The sequence below is a fragment of the Lathamus discolor genome, chromosome 18 (assembly GCF_037157495.1).
Source record: "Lathamus discolor isolate bLatDis1 chromosome 18, bLatDis1.hap1, whole genome shotgun sequence".
NCBI classification, from domain to species: Eukaryota; Metazoa; Chordata; class Aves; order Psittaciformes; family Psittacidae; genus Lathamus; species Lathamus discolor.
In genome coordinates this window covers 760380-779546 of record NC_088901.1, presented here as the reverse complement: position 1 = coordinate 779546, position 19167 = coordinate 760380, and the positions used below count along the sequence as shown (strand labels likewise).

At 47.3% G+C, this 19167-nt stretch overlaps 1 protein-coding gene across 2 annotated transcripts in view; it reads left to right on the top strand.

The window, feature by feature from the left end:
* CSMD2 (CUB and Sushi multiple domains 2) overlaps window positions 1–19167 on the top strand; it is a 292865-nt gene that overhangs the window by 32473 nt on the left and 241225 nt on the right. The gene's annotated exons all lie outside the window — the stretch shown is intronic.

The following is a 19167-nucleotide window of genomic DNA, read 5'->3' as shown; positions in this document are numbered from 1 at the left end:
TTGATTATCTCTTACATGAGCTCTTTGGCCTCAGCATCACGTTTTTTTGTGAAATAGGTGTATATTGACTGGAAAGATAGCAAGAGAAGACTTGAATCGGGGAGGGGGGGGGCATTGCTTATGACTCCTCCCTGGTTTCTGCAATTGCCCTTGTAGCAAAAGCATATCTAAGGACTGAAGTTTTTCTGGTGTAAACAGCAAATATTTAGGGACTGTCCTGTGTGTAGGAGGGGGACGAGTGGGAGAGCTGCGTGCTGCCAGCGTCTGCTTTCAGCACTGTGCCGTGCTCCGGTTTCCCAGAGTTTCTAAGTAACGTTTGTCTTGCGTGCTGTCTCTAGGCTGGAGGAATGTGTGTTTGTGTTGATGTGTGTGAAGGCTTCGTGGGCTTGGCGTTTCTGGGAAAACTTTATCTGGAATGTAGCACCGATATTATGATGTAAGGCAGATCCAGAGTAAGCATGAACTGCTCCTCCGGGGACTATTGCAGTGGACCCTGAAGAGTTTTGCTAACTGGAGGTATCTATTAGGAAGGAGTCTAAAAGCCCCGAAAAACCTGCAGGTCCCAGTTAAGGTTGCGTATTTGCTTTGGTGAATATTTTTCCTTCAGCAGGAGCATTTACACTTCACACAAGAGAGAGCCGTTCCAGCAGCTTCTGTTGTGCTCTTCCTGGTACAAGTAGACCGATGTAGAGATACCTCAATGCATGATTCACTGTATCAGGGGGTTTACAGCTTCTCTACTTCTTATAAGCTGCCTGTAGCTTGTTTGTACTAAGTCTTGCAGGCTCCTTTCTGTATGCTTGCTCAGGATATAATCCGTTCTTCCCAGGCCCTTAGCTCCGTTCTCTGCATTGAGTGCTGTCTATTCTGGATCCTTCACCTGCAGCTTGGTGCTCAGTGTTTGTGAGTAGATGATCATCTACAAAAGCCTTTTAGACCTCAGATGTTTATTTGCATCAGAGCTGGAGACACTGGTCAGTAGCTCCCCTTTTTAAACCAGATCTGAAATCCTGTAATGATGTTTTTGTCAAAGCAAGAAACCAACTTTGAAATCAGTGGCTTAGTACTCGGTACCCACAGAGTGAATGCACCCACCTTTTACAGCCTTCTCGGTGCTTTTAGGGTCTAATCCCAGAAGGTAACTTTAGTCTGGGCTTGGATTTCTAGTACCTTCGCTGAGCAGATGCTGAACCTCCGTGGAGCAAAGTTCCTGAGACACTTCAGTTCTCGCCTCACTTGTTCTTGGGGTGGGTTTAGGCAGTAATAACCAAGAGTACCCATAGTGTGGCAGTAGAGCTGTATATGTGAAACTACCCGTTAGTAGTTCTGGTTGGCTTAGAAATAAGGGAGAGCAGCCTTGCCCGCAGCACATCAGCTGTGCTGTGGCAGTCGTGCCATTGCCCAGTAATGCCCTTCTAAAACACGGCCCACAAGCATGTACCTTTGTCAGCTGCCTCTGTGTCTGAAGGCAAGAAATGGAGCTTGTTTGTGCCAAGAGCCCACTGAGCTGTAGGGAGGTGGTGGTTTGTGAGTGCTGAAGTTGGTTGTGTATGTGGGGAGCAGGGGAGAGGAAGTGGCTTGTATCGTTTCCTCTTGTAGATTTAAGGGTTTAAGGGCACAGTAATGACTTGCAGAGGGCACTGAATTCGTCTGTGCCTGCGAGCTGACGGTGATCATGCAGCGTGTGTGAGGACTCTGAAATGGTGTTTCTTGGTTGTCAGAACGGGTGGGATCAGGAATGGTTTTCCTTTCTGTCCTCTCCTTAGTAATTAGCTATGCATGGGAGGTAGAAGGTGCATTTAGGGTATGTATTGGCCAGGTTTGCATGGATGTACACATATGCAGTGTTTTTGGAAGGCTGATTATAAAGCGAGTCTCAATACCATTATCCACTCGCTCTGCCTTGCTGGTCAGCATCTTGTTTTGCACCGTGTTACAGAAAGATGCACTAGCTTGAAATAGGGTCTAATCAATTTAAACCCATTGTAATTTTCTTTCTTTCTTGATGGAAAATAGTTTGGGGCAGCCTCTTCCCCTGAAGAGGGGAGGAGCAGGAAGGTGCTCGTGGATTCTGATGTACGTATTTATGTTGTAAATCGTCCTTTTATTTTGTACTGTTACCTTCACACGATGAAGAGCGATTCAGGGGCACTTCCAGGGAGGGAGCTTCAGGGTGCAATACTCAGTGATTTGAGTAGATTTTTCTTTTCAAGGGGTGAGGGCATGAGACATGACCTCCTGAAGAGGTGGGTAGGTGTGGTTTTGTAGGAGGGAAGGAAGGGAATAGTCGCCAGCCTGATTACATTTGATTGTGGCATATGATGGAACAACAATATTTCATGACAGTAGCTGGGTATATCGTTTTGATCCAAGTCCTGCTATTGCTGAGGATATCGGAGCTAAATTGAATGAATGATTTCCATGTACTCATTCATGTCTTGCTCTTGTCTTTTGTTACTGGGAAGGAGTCACTTACGGGGAGGGTTCTAGAGGGTACAGCTCTCGGGATCAGGCTGGCTTCTTGGTCCCTGGATTGGGAACACAGTGTCACATTGGTGTACCTTGTCCTTGGTACTGGGAGAAGAGGATATGTCACCTGGACCATAAGTTTTGTGCACTTCACACTGGCGTAACATAGGCGATCCTCAGGTGGATGGGAATAGGGCCCAATTCTTCTGTCTGCATGTGCCTGTAGGTATGAGGCTGGGCCACCACTGTGTTGGCTGGAACATCGTTGTTTCTGAGGCCTCCTGTTGAGGGTGAGTGCCTGCTTTGAAGAGCAGGCACTTGCATGGCTTTCAAAGGAATCGAGGCACAGAGATTCAGCACAGTGATAGTAGCACCCACAGCACTGGTTCTGGAGGAATGAAGTACAGTGCAGTTATGGAAACTGATGTACTTTGCTTGCAATAAACATGATGCAGCGCAGTAATCTGTAAAATAGATGTGCTTTTGCCGTGCTATGCAGTGGCAGGCTGGTGTGATAGTTGTTAATGTGTAATTGGGAAAATCCCAGTGATTAAAGAAATCAAATTAACTCTGTTTCAGTCTCTTTGCTGCTGCCATGGACACAGCCAGCCAGAATGGAGACACCGTGCTGCAGGGAACTCGGATGTAATACTTTCTGTCTCCCTTGCATGAAAGTGGAAAAGAGGGTTTTGGAATTGTTTCCCCCCCACCTTATTTAATGTGACTTTGTAATGAGCAGTACAGTGTTCATTCTTCCTTCCCAGTGTGAGGTGCATTCCCAGGCTCAGCCCCTTGCAGTAGTGATTGCAGGGATTGTCCTTACGAGGTACAAGCATCCCCACTGTAGTCCTTAAGTGCCCGGTTTGGGTGCACACCACTGTTGTCTGCTGGATGGAAGGGGAACGGGGGGCTCTGTCAGAGTCCTGGCTCTGGTAACTTCCTAGAGGGCAAGATCATCATGGAGTAGGGAGATCTGGTGGTCTGTGCCTTCACTGGAAGAGGAGAAGGACCTTGCGACTGTGAGGCCCGGAGCAGCTGTGGTTGCCAGGGAGATGTGTGATAGGAGAGTAATTAAATAAATCCTTGCCATTACTGACTGGGAAAATCTGCTTGAAAATGAGCTCCTGACCTGGGGTTGGGGGGATGAGTGTTTGGACGGCTGGAGGAAGGGGAACTTGCAGGAAGGTGTGCTCAGCAGCTGCACGAGCAGTCATTCTTATGCATCTAGTGTGGTGTAGATGTACAGCTGGAGGCAGCCCTCATCTGTAGGAGTGTCCAGTCTTCACTATCGGTGATTGCTGGACATAACTCTTGGGTGCTGGAGGATTGTGAAGGTAGGGGGATGCCGTAGCACAGAGGGGGCTCCCTGCCTGCACTGCTGGCAGTCTGCTTCTGAAGCCAGGTTTGTCCAAGAACAGTGCCTGAGAAAGGCAACCAGTGTCACCAGGATACAGCTTTCTACTTGTACATGTATAAGACTGGCCTGGACAAGAATGCTGCTGTGCAGGACTCATAGGCTGGAGCTGCCCCAAGTTCATGTGAAAGCCTGGCACCTCAACCTTCACTGGCACGTGGGCTTCCACCTGAGGAATTCTTGGTGACATCTGCAACCAGAAGGAAATGTACAGCATCCTGTATAGATGATCTTTAAGGTCCCTTCCACCCCTGACCGTTCTGTATCCTGCTGGCAAGGCTTTCTTCCTCCCCTGCATGTAAAGGAGGCATTGCTGCTCCTGCCTTGGTATTAGCCCCCAAAGAGGAGGCACTGGGCAGAAGCAGCTTCTGTAAGCACAGGGGAGGTGGGAGGCAGAGCCAGGCGTGGAAGGGCTCAGCCAAGGTCATGCAGCCGCTGGCTGCAGAGCTGGGACCAGACTCAGTGGTCTCGGTCCTGTGTGTTGCTGCCTGCTGAGCAGCAGCGCAGAAATGCCGTGCTGGTGCTTCCGACAGGGAGGTTTTGGAGATGCTTTCTCTGCGCAGATGAGCTCTGGGTTGTGTCTGCGCTGGTGGATGCGAAGGTATTTTACAGTGGTTTCACTGAAACACACCAGTTTCTCAAGCCATTTATCAAAATGTCTGGAGTTCCCCTTTCCAGGCAGGTAAAACAGCAATGAATATCAAATGAAGGCATCTTCACCCGGAAAACTTTAAAACAAAAGAAAAAGAAGATGGGTTCTTTTGGCCTCTGGCTTTCATTAGCGCTCCAGAATGTTAAGTGTGTTGTGGCCAATGGCTTTGTTTGAGTGTCATCACTTAGTGCCACCTCCATTTCTTTCAGGGAGGAGAATTTAGCTGCTTCTCACTTGTCAAGAGGATGTTTCCCCAAACCTGGGTCACAGCCCGGTAGCCCTGGTGCCGCCAGTGCCCGGAGCCAGTTGCACTGGAAGGTGCAGGAAGTACTAAAATAGACAAGAAAGACGAGTTAATCACGGCTAGAGAATTAACCACAACTGGGGATTTTCTGGTTCAGTGCGCTCCTGTTATTTGCACACTCTCTCTCTTGACTTGCAGAAGTCATTAAAGCCCAGTTCTTGCTGTTTTCCATGGCTTGTTGGCACTCACAGATCCCTGGGGAGGTGAGCCTTAGTCATTCCCTTTCACTTCCCCATCTTTAAAATGGGGCTAAGGAGAGCTTGCAAAATCCTACAACAATTCACAGATTTATCCTGCAGAGAGATCTGGGGATGTTTGTGAGGAGCTTTCAGCAGATACAAATTGCTCTAGGTTGATTAGCTACCCAAGTTTTATGCTCTTGGTTCTCTCCCTTGATTGCCTGGAGTGAATTCAAGCATTTAATGTACAATTTGGGATTAATTGTGAATGACATTGAGGTGGGAGCTGTCTGTCTGCTGCTGAACCTCAGGAAGTATTCACGGTAGAAAACTCAAAGTCAGAATACAATCAAGCAGGCTAAGAATTTGCTGGAAGCATCGGGGAATTGGATACTGGTCTTCAGGAAGAGCTGGGTATTGGCAGGAAGGATTGTCTGGATCTTCAGCTTTTAACCTGCCACAGACTCTTTGGCTTTGGAGCAGTTGCTTAAATTGGGTGAGCTTCAGCTTCTTGTCTATAGAGTGGAAAATGATAGAATCACAGAGCCATAGACTGCTTTGGGTTGGAAGGGACTTAAAGGTCACCCAGTCCCAACCCTGCAGCTCCATTACAGTCAGCAGGGTTCTTCCCTCATTGCTGCAGGGCAAAGGAGGATCTGGTCATTTGTTAGAGGCTTGCTCTGACGGTGGTGAGCAGTTAAAGCCAAGTTGGAGGTTCAGAAAATGGAGGCTCATTTTTTCTGTAACAAAGGCACAATTCAATGTTCCTTTCCTATTTGATGCACCAAATAATAGTATCAAGAAAAATGTATTTCCTCCTAGAAAGGAAATCTTCAGAAGGATAATGAAGCCGGGTGCTTTTCCAAAGTCAGTCCCATTTTAAAGATGCTACTTGCATCATGCAGCATATTGTTTATATCCCTCTATTGTTGTTTTGTCTCCATTAGGGAAAGGTTAGGCGCTGATTGTGGACACTGTGCATCTGTCAGCGACCATCCTGGGATGTTTTCATTAAAGTTAAGCGCCACTTGGAGAAGGACTCACTCTGTTAGTATTAAAATAACGTCCACCTGCTGAAATAATGAGCACGGGAAGGGTAGGGAGCTTGTTCCTAAATAAAGACTTGGGGCTTTATTCCTGACGTTTGGTTTAACTCTCAACCTGCAAAGGCAGCGGCCCTGGAATGATCAAAGAGTGTTGTGCAAATCATGTAGCTCTTCAAAGGATGGTAAAGCAGCTGTATTGGGTTTGAAGTCCTCCAGAAAATGCTTTATGGGAGGGTCTGTCATTTGTTCCTACGAGGTGCTGTGACAGTCTTAAATTAGAGAGCAAATTATGACCTTCTTTGCCCAGGAATCTGACACTGAGGGCTGGTATGGGGAGTTTCCCCCTTTTTATCATGAGTGCAGTAGCAAATGAGACAAGAAATGACCAATTTGAACCTACAGGTCAATTCCATTCACCTCTTGTTAAGTCTTTGCCTGGGAGCTGTGTAGGTTGAAAAAGAAAGCTATTGATCTGCTATTAGGTTGGAAAACTAAGATTAAGTAGAATATGTCTATGAGTGAAAATGAGGTTTTAAATGGAGGAGGTGAAAGAAAATTAACACAGTACAACATAATGTTAGTGGTAATGGAAATAAGTTCTTGTTTTCCTTGTTATACATAGGTGGAGTTCACAGGATGCTGAAGTTGTATGGAAATGACTTGGATTTTGCATACGAGTAGGTTGAGCCCCTGGAGCTGGGGGGGATGTTCGTGTCCAAGTCGTGGTAGGCTGGTAGCTAGTGTGGGAGTTGTTCTGTCTTGGGTCAGTCAGTCTGGTGGTGCAGAGTCAGAGCATCCAGCAGTTGCCAAGCTTGTGTTTGGACGGAGGGGCAGGTATCCTTAGAGCAGAGCTGAGAGTTTCAGCTGTGGCACATGTGAAATTCATGTGTAAAGGGACTGAAAATTTCAGTGTGATTGAAATGTTTCCCTTTTTCTATGGATAATCTATTCAAAATGCTTTGTAGCTATTTATTGTCCCATTGGGTGAACTGAATTAACTTTCCTGTGTACTGTCAACTTGTGACTTCCATTGATTGCTCAAGGTGACAAGTAGGCATTAGGTAATAAATATCAAGTGCAGCAGTACTTGAAGAAAGTGAATGGGAAAGTGCTGCTAACGGAATCAAGTAAAACTTGGATTTATACCCCTACAAAAATTCCCTGGAGAAATTGCCTTCTGTTTGCCTCTTTTTGTAATTCAGATATGATAATACAAGTGCAAGCTGTTGTAACGCAAATGCCTGGCAGAGCGTTTTGGTGGAAGATCTCAAAGCACTTGTAAAATGTATAGAACCTTTCTCTGTGGAGACTCCAGGGAAATGAGAACTGTGGTAGAAGTGAAGAGCTTTTAATAAGCGCAGGCTCTGCTTACTCAGGATTCTTCTATTCCTTTAATATCTGAAGGTATGAGATTCTGGACATTAGTGACAGCTGCTTTGCTGCTTACGGCATTAGCTGAATATCAGGTGTCAGTTTTTCTGTGTCATCATCTACAGAACTTCTCTGTCTTCTCTGTTCTGAGCCGTACACGCTAAAAAGGCACTGTGGCTTCACTGCAGCTCCCATAGTATATATATAGTAGACTTGTGTCGCTTCTGTACTTTTAATGTAGTTATAAATGCATGAAAACATACCCACATTTATCTATTGATGTCTAAAGTTATAAGCTAGGAACTGAAACATGGTGAGGAGGAGAGCAAATACTTGTGGCTCCCTCTGAGCTTAGGGCAGACGTATTTCTATATCGAATGCATTATTCTCTTTAAACTGGCGGTTCTCTATCAGTGTAATGATGAAATTGCTAATATTGTGAGAGTTTCAAGGACCGAGGTCTGCTAAATTATTATGAGACGAGATTTGTAGCTGGGTCAAAGATCTCTCCTGGGGCAAGTTCCATTCTCACTGGCCTTGAGGGAGCATTGAGCTTTATGGATGGGGATACAGCTTTGTAATGAATGGCAGATGAAATTGCAGCTACTTTTAGGTCTTTTCATGATAGCATGGATTTGGTAGCAGGCGGAATAGAGACTAATGGTGAAAATTTATGAGGAGGATGTCTTTAAATGAGGCCTTCAGTGTGGTTTGTGAGATGGATTTCACCTTGAACCTTGGTTCACCTTTCTACCGTTCCTTGAGATAAAGGAGTCCTAACACCTGAGATGAAAATGAGTTTGTTTGAGCACAACAGATAAGCCATTTAAATGCAAATATTCTCCACCTGGAAAATAATTGAGATACAAATTGAGAAATTTGGTTTGGAGGTAATAATTAGCACCTTGTAAATGAGAGTGGGTGAAGATGCTGCCTGCGAGTGGAGTCCGTTTGCAGGGGTTTGCACACCAGTTTCCCATCAACTGAACTTCCCTTCTCCAAGTTCTCATTCCAGCTGTGTGTCGAGGTAACTGCTGGGCGAAGCACCAGGCTTATGGGACGGGGATAAAATCTGACATTCGCGAAATTCCCGTATTGGGAATTGCAGGCACAGCAGAACGCCCTGCCTGCCCTGTGCCGTGCGCGCCGATGGCAGGACTGGAGTTGAGGAAAAACTAAATCTGCGTTCGTTTTACAGATGCAGAGGGAAAATAAGAGTAAACTTTTAAGGAGCCTTTGAATCGTGCTGAACGTTTTCATTGAGTCTTGAACTCCCAGGGCAAGATTTGCAGGGACGTTTAGGTGCCTGAGTAAGTGTATAGCTGCCCAGTGGGCTTTTACAAGAGGATACGTTAGCTGCAAAACTCAGGTGCATTTGTAAAGGCTCCAGGGCATCTCTCTGCAATTCTTTGGTTATAAAAAGGTGTTTGTAAACCTGGACCACTTTAATTCCTGTTGAAAAGGGATTGGGTGAACTCACTGTGGTCTTGAGAAGTCTTGCCCAAAGGAGTTACCCAGTCTGACTGATACCTTGCCATGAGGCCAGGGTCACAGCGGGGCCTCCCAGGCTCCATCTCAGAGCCTTAACCAAGTGCTAAACCGCGTTGTTTTAAGCTTGGTATCAAATGAAGTGTGCAAGCTTGCATGGTGCTGCAAAGCCATTCTCTTGTTACTGGAGCATGGGGCAGCACTTCTCTGGCTCACTTTGAAACATGAAGCATAAGCACTTGAAAGGAGACTGATGGTGGGATTAGATGAAAGGATATTGGGGTAATTGGAAAGCCATGAAGGGAAGTGCCAGGGAGAGGCAGCAAGGCTGTTCCTCACACTGGAGACAGCTTGGGAAGGCCATGCATTAATTGGTTAATGCTTGTGAATTGCTTTGAAGCTGGAAATAGCTATATAAGTGCTTGGTATTATTATTATGCTGACAATGGCTGTGTCGAGGAGCTGTGGTGCTCGGGGAGCAGTCAAAATTGATTAAGAGACAATTCTGAAAGGGAAAGTTTTGAAGGGAGAAAATTACATCCCTTGAGAAGAGGCCGTTCTGGCTGAGCGTTGGGATAACCGTTACTCCTCTGAGCGGAGCAAATGATTTCAGGTAATGGATGGTCTGTACGAGGTTCCGGTTTAATCGGGAATGAATGCAGCTGTGAACTTCTGCAGGCAATTATTGTTCTTTAGGCTGTTGGGTGGCTGCTGCGAGGGGTGGGACTGTGCAACCACCTGCACAGCCGTGCTCAGGCTCGTTTGGGGTGCGGAGGTCACGGCAGGGTTAGTTTGATGCCTCCTCTGTGGGCGATTGCAGGTTTTTGGTTACTGCTGTTTGAAAGCATCCCATACTTGTGGTGCCGGAGGTGGCTAATACTGCGTCGTCTAGATCAAATACGTGATTCCAGGCAGATGGATGAGAGCTTCTCCCGTCCTGTGCCTAGCCCTGGAGAGAAGAGGCCACATCCCGAGTCCTGCAGGTATGTGGGAACTCCTGCAGCCTCTGACTTTGCTTGAATCACTGCTGTTGTGAAGAAGCCCTAGGCCAAAATTCAGGTCCAAACTGTGTGAAGGCTCATGGCTAAGAACATGGCTGACTCCTGCTCGCTTGTGGGGCTGTCACTTCTCTTTCCCCTTGTCTCCTGCTGCTCTTGGCTTCCCTCAGTGCCTGGTAGTGAGCTAAAACCCCGAACAATTGGTGTTGCTGCATGCCAGAAGCATGACTGTTGGGAAGGAAGGAATTGAATGGTGACTCTCAGTGAAGCCAGAGAGTAGCAAGCTAGTTTGTCTGCGGTATTGCCAAACTCTATTACCTACTTGTGCAGCATTCAAAGAAATGTCTGTATATATAAGGCCAAGGGGCTTTTCCCCTCCCCTTTCTGTTTCTGCCAAGGCTGCCCTGCGTTAAGCCGCGGTTGAGCTGTTGCATGTGTGCCTGTGCCTAGCAACTGTCCCTAGCAACGTCAGCGAGTGGGACCGAGCCGCTGGCTGTCAGGAGCTGGTCAGAATGGTAATTTGTGATGAGCGATGCTACAGCCTCTTTTCATGAGGCTTCCAAAGCCTTGTTCTTCATTTCTTGACCTTCAGGCTTTCTTGAATATCTCCAAGCAGCTTTCTGCTGCTGCCTTGCAGAAATGAGGCAAGCTGGAGCTGCCTGGTAGCTAAACCTTTGTAAGGTGTGTTTGGAAGCTTTTCCAATGGTCTTTCAGCCAAGGCATGATGAGTTTACCCCACTTGGGGTGGGGTGAACTACATACATGTGAACAGGTTCTGTGACACAGCCAGTGCCCCATCACGTCAAGTGCATCTGAAGCTGCTGCGGGTAATGCTCTTCTGCATTAACAGAGGGGCAAGGCTTCAAAATGGGTAACATCTGCCCTAGGAAATGGATGCTGCTTCTGGGGCAACAGCCTCAGAGTGAGCTTCATGCTGAACCCAAGACACGAGCTGGAGCTTGCAGCGCTGGGTGTTGGGCTCTGTAGCAGATGTGTGAATCCTGAACACAACTGGATATATACATATATATATATACACATGCACATATATACACACACTGCGCAGGTGAAAGAGCCTCTCCCTTGCTGGCGGCTCTGAGTGCGTTGTTAGTGCAAGACTCCTGCCTGCTCTCTCACAAAGTGGTGTGCTCTGCTCTTGTCAGCCCTGAAGCCAGTCACCGGGCTGTCTGTGCCCCTGTGAGATGGGCTGGTCGGTTCATGCAGGAGAATGCTGATGGCAGAGGCAGAGGAGTGAGGACCTTGGTGACCCTGCTTGTCTCCGGGATGGATCCGCAGTCAGCGGGCGCGTTCACACTGTGTAGAGCAGCGAAGTGTGAGAGTGCTCCCTCCGGCACTCAGTGGCACCGTGCTCTGGAGAGGGCGGCTGGAATGGCATCAGGGGACAGCTGTGTCAGCACTGCGATGTGCCAGGATGAGGCTGGGTACCCCAGCCAGGCTCAGACTTGCCCCGTGGCAGGCTCAGCAGCTCGGTAGTAGCTCTGGGTACGTGTCTTGGTACTGTCTGGTGGCTGATCCTGTGGCACTTTGGTTGCAGGAGCTTAGCGTGAGTTACAGGAGAGGAGGCTCTTTAGTCTGGCTCCACATCCCCCTGGATTCCCTGTGAGTGGCTGTGTGAAGACTTGCAGGTGGAGCTCAGCAATGGCACAGCTCCTTTTCCAGGTGCTTCTCTTTCAGATCTGAGGAAGTGAAAAATAGGCTGGTTCCCAAAGGACTTGAGGGGCCATCCCCACCCTCTTGCAGAGGAGGCACAGCCTGGAGGTGCAAGAAATGCCCTGGTTATGTTTGTGTGCGGTGCTGGCTGCAGGTGCTTCATTCATGTGGCCGCACAGCCCAGCCTTTGGGCTTACGTGATGTTCATTGTATGGGATAGAGTGGGAAGAAGCACAGATCTTCAGCTTACATGAGGGATTTTACTCTTGAGTCCTCTACTGTGGTTTGAAGCAAGTACAAAGAGATGCCAGCATGGCAAATCTTCATGCTGATAAAGCTCAACTCGGCTTAAAGCGGGGTGAGCTGGGCTGTATTTGGCCTTGCTGACGGGATTCCTGCGCTTTGTTCCCTGTTAAAAGGGTCAGGGGTTTCCTTCTCTCTGTGTATGTTCCTTGCATCAACAAACTCCGCTCACCTGGCTCTCTGTAGGTCAGTAGAGCGTGGAAACAGTCTGTGCTTTCGTGGTACAGCCGGAGCAGGCAGAGCCCATTTCACTCCTCTGCTCGACGGGCATGGTTCGGGAGCCTTCCAGGTGAGGGGATCAGTGGGGCCTTTGTCAGGGGGGTTTCACGGAGGATGGTGGAAACTGAGATGTGAAAAGGTAGCGAGGTGTTTGTGCCGGGCAGCAGCCTGTAACGTGGTCATTGACATTGCCCCTCGGCGTTGGCCAAGCAGCGTTTCCTTTGTGTGTGCTTGAAATGTTTTCTGACGTTTCATCTGTTGCTGTCCACTGGATGTGGACCCGGTGGTGTGGGGCCCGTGTCTCTCCAAGTACCTAAACCGAGTTAGGGCACGTAACAGGCAGTCTTTATTAAGATCACTGCTGTCAACAGGAAAATGTGTATTCATTAGCATGTCTTGATGAACACAGATTGTATTAATATTTACTCTGGTACTGCTTGTAGTAAAAAGAATGTGTTACCAGGGGGTTTCTAGGTATTTATTAGAACAACTCCAGAGTAATTTTTTAGCATCTTCTATTCTTAGTCCTTGAGCCCTCCAGCCTCCCTTTCTGACAGTAAAACTGGAAGGAATCCATCTCCCTTCCCCTCACTATGTGTAAGTCTTTACTCCTAAATACTTGTCCTGTTTTCTAGCTTGCTTTGATTCTGTTTGGATTGTAAGCTTTACAGATGGTGAAGTGGCATATAAATCTGCAGGAGTGATTGAGAACGATACAGGATGCACCTGGGGAAAGCCAGCACGACACCACGCTGTTTGATAACCCAACAGGATGCGTGTCCCGGTACTCATTGCAGAGCAGCTCTCGTTCTTACAGCTACACGACAGGTAGCGTGGCTTTGATCTTTAGGAAGATTAATAAGATTGGCAGCAATCTTTTAATTGAAAAGAATAATAAATCTGATGGGGGTCCAGGGCAGGGCTGAAGCAGGACGGCAGGAGGCAGCCTGTGTCAGGTCAGCTTGCTGTGCTGTTAAGAACAGAGGACTTCAGCCTCGAGGGAAGATGTGGCAGCTTGTTGTGACCAGTGTGCTCACTTGGGCAATTCCTAGCTTAGCCAAATGAGGCCTTACTCTGCAGCTGAAGTCTCTGGCCTCTCAGCATGTCAGGGGACTGCAGTGCAGCTCTAAGACAGGACATATGTGCAGTGTCATGTTCTTGTGATTTCAAGTTCTGTCCTGCAGTGGCTTTTGATGTTACCTGAAATTGGATGTTTCCTTTTTTCCTTACAGTGTGTCAGAATGCCTGTGACCTTTCAAGGCTCAAGCATGAAATACAATCCCAAAGCATCATAAAGAAGAGCTTCCTTCTTCAAAGGGAGGGGGTTAGCTTGGTGTAGAGGAGGGATTGGGCTGGTGGGGGAGGCAGTTGGCATCCCAGCCATGTGGATGGGGCCATGTTCAACTGGGGATTGGCTTTACCTGCAGCACTGTCCAGTTCTTGACTTCACGCTTCGGGGCAGAGACAGAAGAGCTGGGGAGAGCCCACAGCCTCACTGGGGGTTCAGAAACATCATCAAACAAGGAGGCATTGAACAGGTTGGGTTCATTAGTTCTAGACCGGTGCTTCCCACCCCTGTTGGATCTGTTCACCTCAGTGTTTCCAGTGTTAGGTGCCTTTATTTCTCTATAGGCGCTTATTGCACTTCCAGAGAATTGAAAAGAACAGACATGAGGCTGTTTCCCTTTGCACAGATGCGCAGAGGCATTGTGAGCTGTGGGTTGAAAATCACCTGTCTCAGGAGGAGATGCCTGGGCAGAGCTGACTGTTCTTTGAGTCCAGTGTAGGTAGGAGAAAGTGCCGTGGTCTGAAGTAGTAACAGGGTGAATCTGGGCCAGACGTTGAGGGAATGGAGAGCTGCGATGCCTTTGCTCAGAGTTTTCCTAATCTGAAATCTGTCATTTTGAAGCTATGTTGGAAATGTTACATGGTCACAGAGCAGTGTGGCAAGGCATGAGGATGGGGCAGTGACACTTGGAAGTTCTGGATGGTACCGTAAATAGGAAGGATTGAGAAATTGCTGCTGTATTGAAAACCTATTGCAGGGTTTGTCCCTGGGATTTTAGGCCAGATGGAACGTGTTTGTGTGTCATCTGCAGGATATGGATTTCAGTTTTCTTGGGGAAAGACTTTTATGTTCATCTATTTCATTGAATGGGCTGGAACAACACAAAATAGAAACATTTGTGCCTAAGTAATAATAACTAAAGAAAATGACAATACCAAAAGCTACTGCATTAAGGAGAAGGCACCCATGTATCACCAACAGATGATGCTGGTGAGAGCTGTACGTGATCTGATATGTTCCTTCTGAATTGTGCAGTGACCATACATCAATGCTTGCTAAATTAGATTTCTGCTAAGAAACAAAGTGCATCAACCGATGCTTTAGGAGGCACTTCAGAAGTAAATCCCGTTTTCCTCTCTCTGAAGTATTGCTCCCTTAGATATTCATATGGTGTAAATCACAGTAAAAATCCTTCCTTGATTTGCACCGCTGTGGGTCTGGCCTGGTAAGTTTAAGGAATTGGGAGTAGTTGGGAGATAATGTTTTGTACCTATTTTCTTTGCACTTGTAATACCAGACAAAGCCGTTGTTATTCAGCTTCTGTCAGCCTGGTGAAGATTTGTAGTGACAGAATTTGAATGTAGGAGTTTATCTGAATCTGTGGAGCTGCTGGAATTCAACGTGAAGGGATGCAGCCCAGTTCCGGCCAGGGGCTTGATGGGTTCAGCAGCCAAGGGAGCTTGCTCCTGTCTGTAAGTGGTGATTACTTGGTGGAGCTAACAAAATCCTGTTGCTGTGAATGTGCTTGAATGATTGAGTCTCCTCTTGTGTGAATGTAACCTGGTTTGATCAATACGCAGTGACCATCATGACTGCCAGGCTTGAGGCTGCAAAGATGTGAGAACCAGTTAGCGTTCCCCACACTGTAGCCATGGTAGGATGAACGGGTTCTGCTCCCTGGCTCATTGTATTGGACATGGGCCGCTCCAAAGCTGCAGTGATGGTCACAAGCACAGTCCCATGCTTGTGTGTCGAAGCAACAATTTCAGGCACGCAGCATGAATAAACCTCCCACCAGCTCCTGTCTCCAGCCGAGTAGCTTGTACCGTGCAAAGGAGTCTTGGTGTTACAGCACAAGAACGTTCTTCCTGCCCTCCTCATGGCAAGAGGCTGGTTCTTACCCAGGGTGATGCTTGAGGGCTTGCATCTTCCCTGCTTAAGCAAGCGGCAGCCGGAGCTCTGTTCAGCTGGTATTTGTTTTCTTGCTTAAGTGTCTGGTGGTGTTAAGCTCTGAGGCATGTGGAGTGGTTGTGTATTATAAAATGCCACGGGCAGCCCTTATTTCTGTTAGAAATGCAGCACTTCTGTGAGCATACTGCAAAGTAAACACTTCATCACGTTCCTTGTGTGCAGGAGCCAGCAGTGAAGGTGATCAGTCTGTTTGCATTGCTCCAGCAGATATCCCACTGAACAAGTCTTGAGGGGAGACCGGTGAAGCTGATTTTTAAGCTCTGTCATTGAGGAAATGGTTGTTTCCTGGACGAAGATGTCTTTCTGCAAAGCCCCACAACCACAAGTATGGGTTTCCTTAGGTTCTCTCTTTTCCCTCTCCCTTAGACTGATCCCTTTGGAGAACGGCTCTGTCCACTGAGCAGTGCCAAGTATGATAATGCCTTCGTCCTTGTCTGGAAACTTTAAGTGCTACTGCAATAAAATTACACTGATGCATTCATTAAAAAGATATACTCTCATAATAAACCACTTTCCAGAATTGAAAATAGCAGGTTGCATTGGCAGAGGACACGTTAGAATTCGCTCCAGTCTCAGGCTGGTCATCTCCATCACAAACCAGGACACGTGCCCACAAATGCATATCCACTGATGAGTTTCACATTGGCCTTACACCTGCGGGAAGTATGAGTCCATGAATAATAGCATTAGAAGCTGGAATAACCACATAAATATTTACACTGCCTTATTCAGCCTTCTGGGGAATGCCATCTGATCCCTCAGCTTTTTGTATTTACCTTTCTCATTCACTGTTGTAGCTTCTGAATAAAGAGTGGCCAACTGAGAGGGGAAGTGCAGCCGTTCCTCTGCTGCCGGGGCTGGTGGTTAAGCTGCAGAAGGGGCAGGAAGGTGGTCCCTGGGTGCAGCTTGTCCTGCTACTGCTGCCGTTCCTCGTGGTCACCTGGCATGGCCCCAGCAGGGCTGGGATGAAGCAGGCAGGCGCTCAGTCCATACGGGACTCACTGCATTCCCATTGCCTGAGGAAGGTGTGCGGAGGTGCCTCCTGTCTGGCTGGGTTGGAGAGAACACATCAGGGATTTTGGACGAGTGTTGTCCTTGCGTATGAATTCACCTGGAATCTCACTGGACGACGCCAGTGCCTGTGCTTTCATAGCTTCCTTCTTACGCTCCTGGGGCAAAGGGATAAAGAGAATTGGTTTTGCAGGTCTTCAGAGGAGAAACGGGGTGTTTCTGTGTCATCTACTTTACATTTTAGGTGAGGTTTTGTCAGTCAAACCTGAGCTGAACTAACTCAAACCTGACAGCTAATTACAGGATGCATACATTCTCTAGGCTCTCTCCGGTGCCTGCTGACTTCCCAGCAGTGTCCAGTATACACGCAGCTCCTCTGTCCCAGCTCATGAGCAATGCTTTGCCTTCCCATTTGCCAGCTTCTGAAAAACTTAATTTCTGTTTGCAGTGAGCAATTTTCTCTAAGCTGTGTCCAAAGCGCATCTTGATCACAGTCATCAACACGCAGATGTTTCAGGAGATGGATTTGCTGTGTCGTGCAGCAGCGTCCTGTGTTCTACTGGGTATTCGTTTTTCTCCAGCTAGGTGTGAATGATGTACATCTTGCTGGCCTTTCTTGTTCTCTGTTTTGCTCACTAATTTTGCAAGGATGAGGTGGATTTCTATTGATCTTAAAGCTTTCTGCCATTCGCATGACCTTGGAAGTGTTTGGAACATTGATGTTTCTGACCTTGAATTTATTTTCTGAACTTCATGCAGCATCAGTAGCTTTTATACCATCAGGAAATGGAGAGATACAGCCTCTTTAATTTCCCAATTTTCTTAAATTGTTCTGATGACATTTACTTATGATTAAAAAATGTGCAGTGGAGATGGATTCAATATCCCCACATTGCCTATTGAGTGCCTGTCTGGTTGAAGAAAAGAGGATTTGATTGAATTTTAGAGAACTGAAGCTTATGGGTCCTTGGCAGTCTCCAAGTTATTAAGCCAAACTAGTCCTAATTTTACCTCTCTGATAACAGTAATATTCCCAGTCCTGTGCAGCTTTCTGGCATGGAGCTAATACATCCTCTTCAGTGAACTCCATAAATAAATGGAGCTGAAGAGGAGGGAGGTAGATCTCACTCATGTATGTATTATGAGCTGACGGAGTGTACTGAGTGGGGCACATGCCAGGTGCTATGGCAATGCAAAGCGTGTTCGTCTGCCCTTGTTAAGATGTCCATGCCCAGCTCAGTTTTAATCCCTGGTGGATTATAGGCCTGGCCTAGCTCTCATTGATATGATAAACACGGTACAGAGAGATTCCCTGGGTAGTAAATCTGATTGGCCATTTTAGATTCATAAAGCTGTGAACTTTGTCTTGCAGAGAGAAGTTCCACTAAGCATTTTTGCATCAAAGTAGGTCAATGTGATTATGATTGGCTGTAATGAGCACTGTGCTGCTGTTCTCTACCTGGAGCTGGTGGGTACTCAGCAGTGCAAATGCCATCGCCGCCTTTGTGCAGAAGCAATGAGGAATCAAAGCAGTGACTGTTAATTCATTTCAACTTGAAAGCCTCAGTTATCTACATAAGCAGGGGTAAACAGTCCAGCACCAGTATTAAGGCAGAGCACATGCAGGCAGTGGTGATCAGCAGCTCTGATGCTGGCCATAGGGTAAAGGAAAAATTCTGCTTTTGGCCTCGCAGCAGTTTGCAAACTGTCTGGAATTTAGCTTTGGTGTGGAGGATTTATTCCATTAAAACCAGCGGGGTTTTTACACCGATATGTTTAGAGTGGGTGTTTTGTGCCTCTCAAGACATCCAGGTAAAGCAGCAGCGAAGGGAGAGGAGAACACTAAGGAGAAGTTGTCATTTAGGCTGTTCCCAAAACCATATTTATGTACCTGTTTCCCCAGAGAGAAGAAAATCTCATATACCCAGAAACTGTACATCATGGCAGTTGATCTTTATCTTTGGGATGGAGTGTTCACAGGTACCGCTTGAGGGAAGGAAAAGAGATTGGAGGGAGGTGTTAAGTGTTTAGCTGGTGGGTACAGGACCAGGCTTTGTTCTCAGAAGATGTAGCTCTCCAGCAGCTCCTTAGGAATACTGAGCGGCAGGGAGTTGCTATGTGGTGAGCCTGGTGAGGAGTGGAAAGCTTCCAGAACTGGCTGAGAGAAAGCCAAGCAGAGATATGCTGTGTTTTCTTCTTTTATTCCAAATAACTACTCGGGACTGGTTTGTTTGTTCAAGCCTTTGACTGTGTCCTGCTCATTCTGGAGTCAGGACAACTTCCATTCCTGATCTTTTGCCGTTCAGTTTTCATACCGTCTTGTCCAGACGTACTGCTCATTTGGTGACTCAGCTCCTCATTATGTATTATGTCCATTACAGGTTTTGGTCTTTCAAGGTGAGGGGGGTTGTCTGTCTCTTTGTCTGCACAGCTGGGACCTGATCTTCTGTCTCTTATTCAAGTGTGCTAAGGGTAAACGAGAGGGTCTGCTTTGGCCTTGTCATTCTGCTGGTTTGTGGTCTCTGAGCCCCTCGTGCCTGAGGCACGCAGCATGGTCAGGCACCCTTGGAGCGTGTTAAATCCACAAATGCACAGTGTATGACTGTGTTGGAGTCTGTGGTGTGCAGTGAAAGGGTGTCTGAGCAAGCATCTGTCTCCCAGTTACAGTCGGCAGCTGCTGTAATCCAGCTGTTAGTAGCCCGTTATGTTTCCAGCTAGAGGGAGCAGCACGCATGAGATGGGTATCTGGGGTCCAAGTTCCTGCAGGGAGGACAAAGATGCAT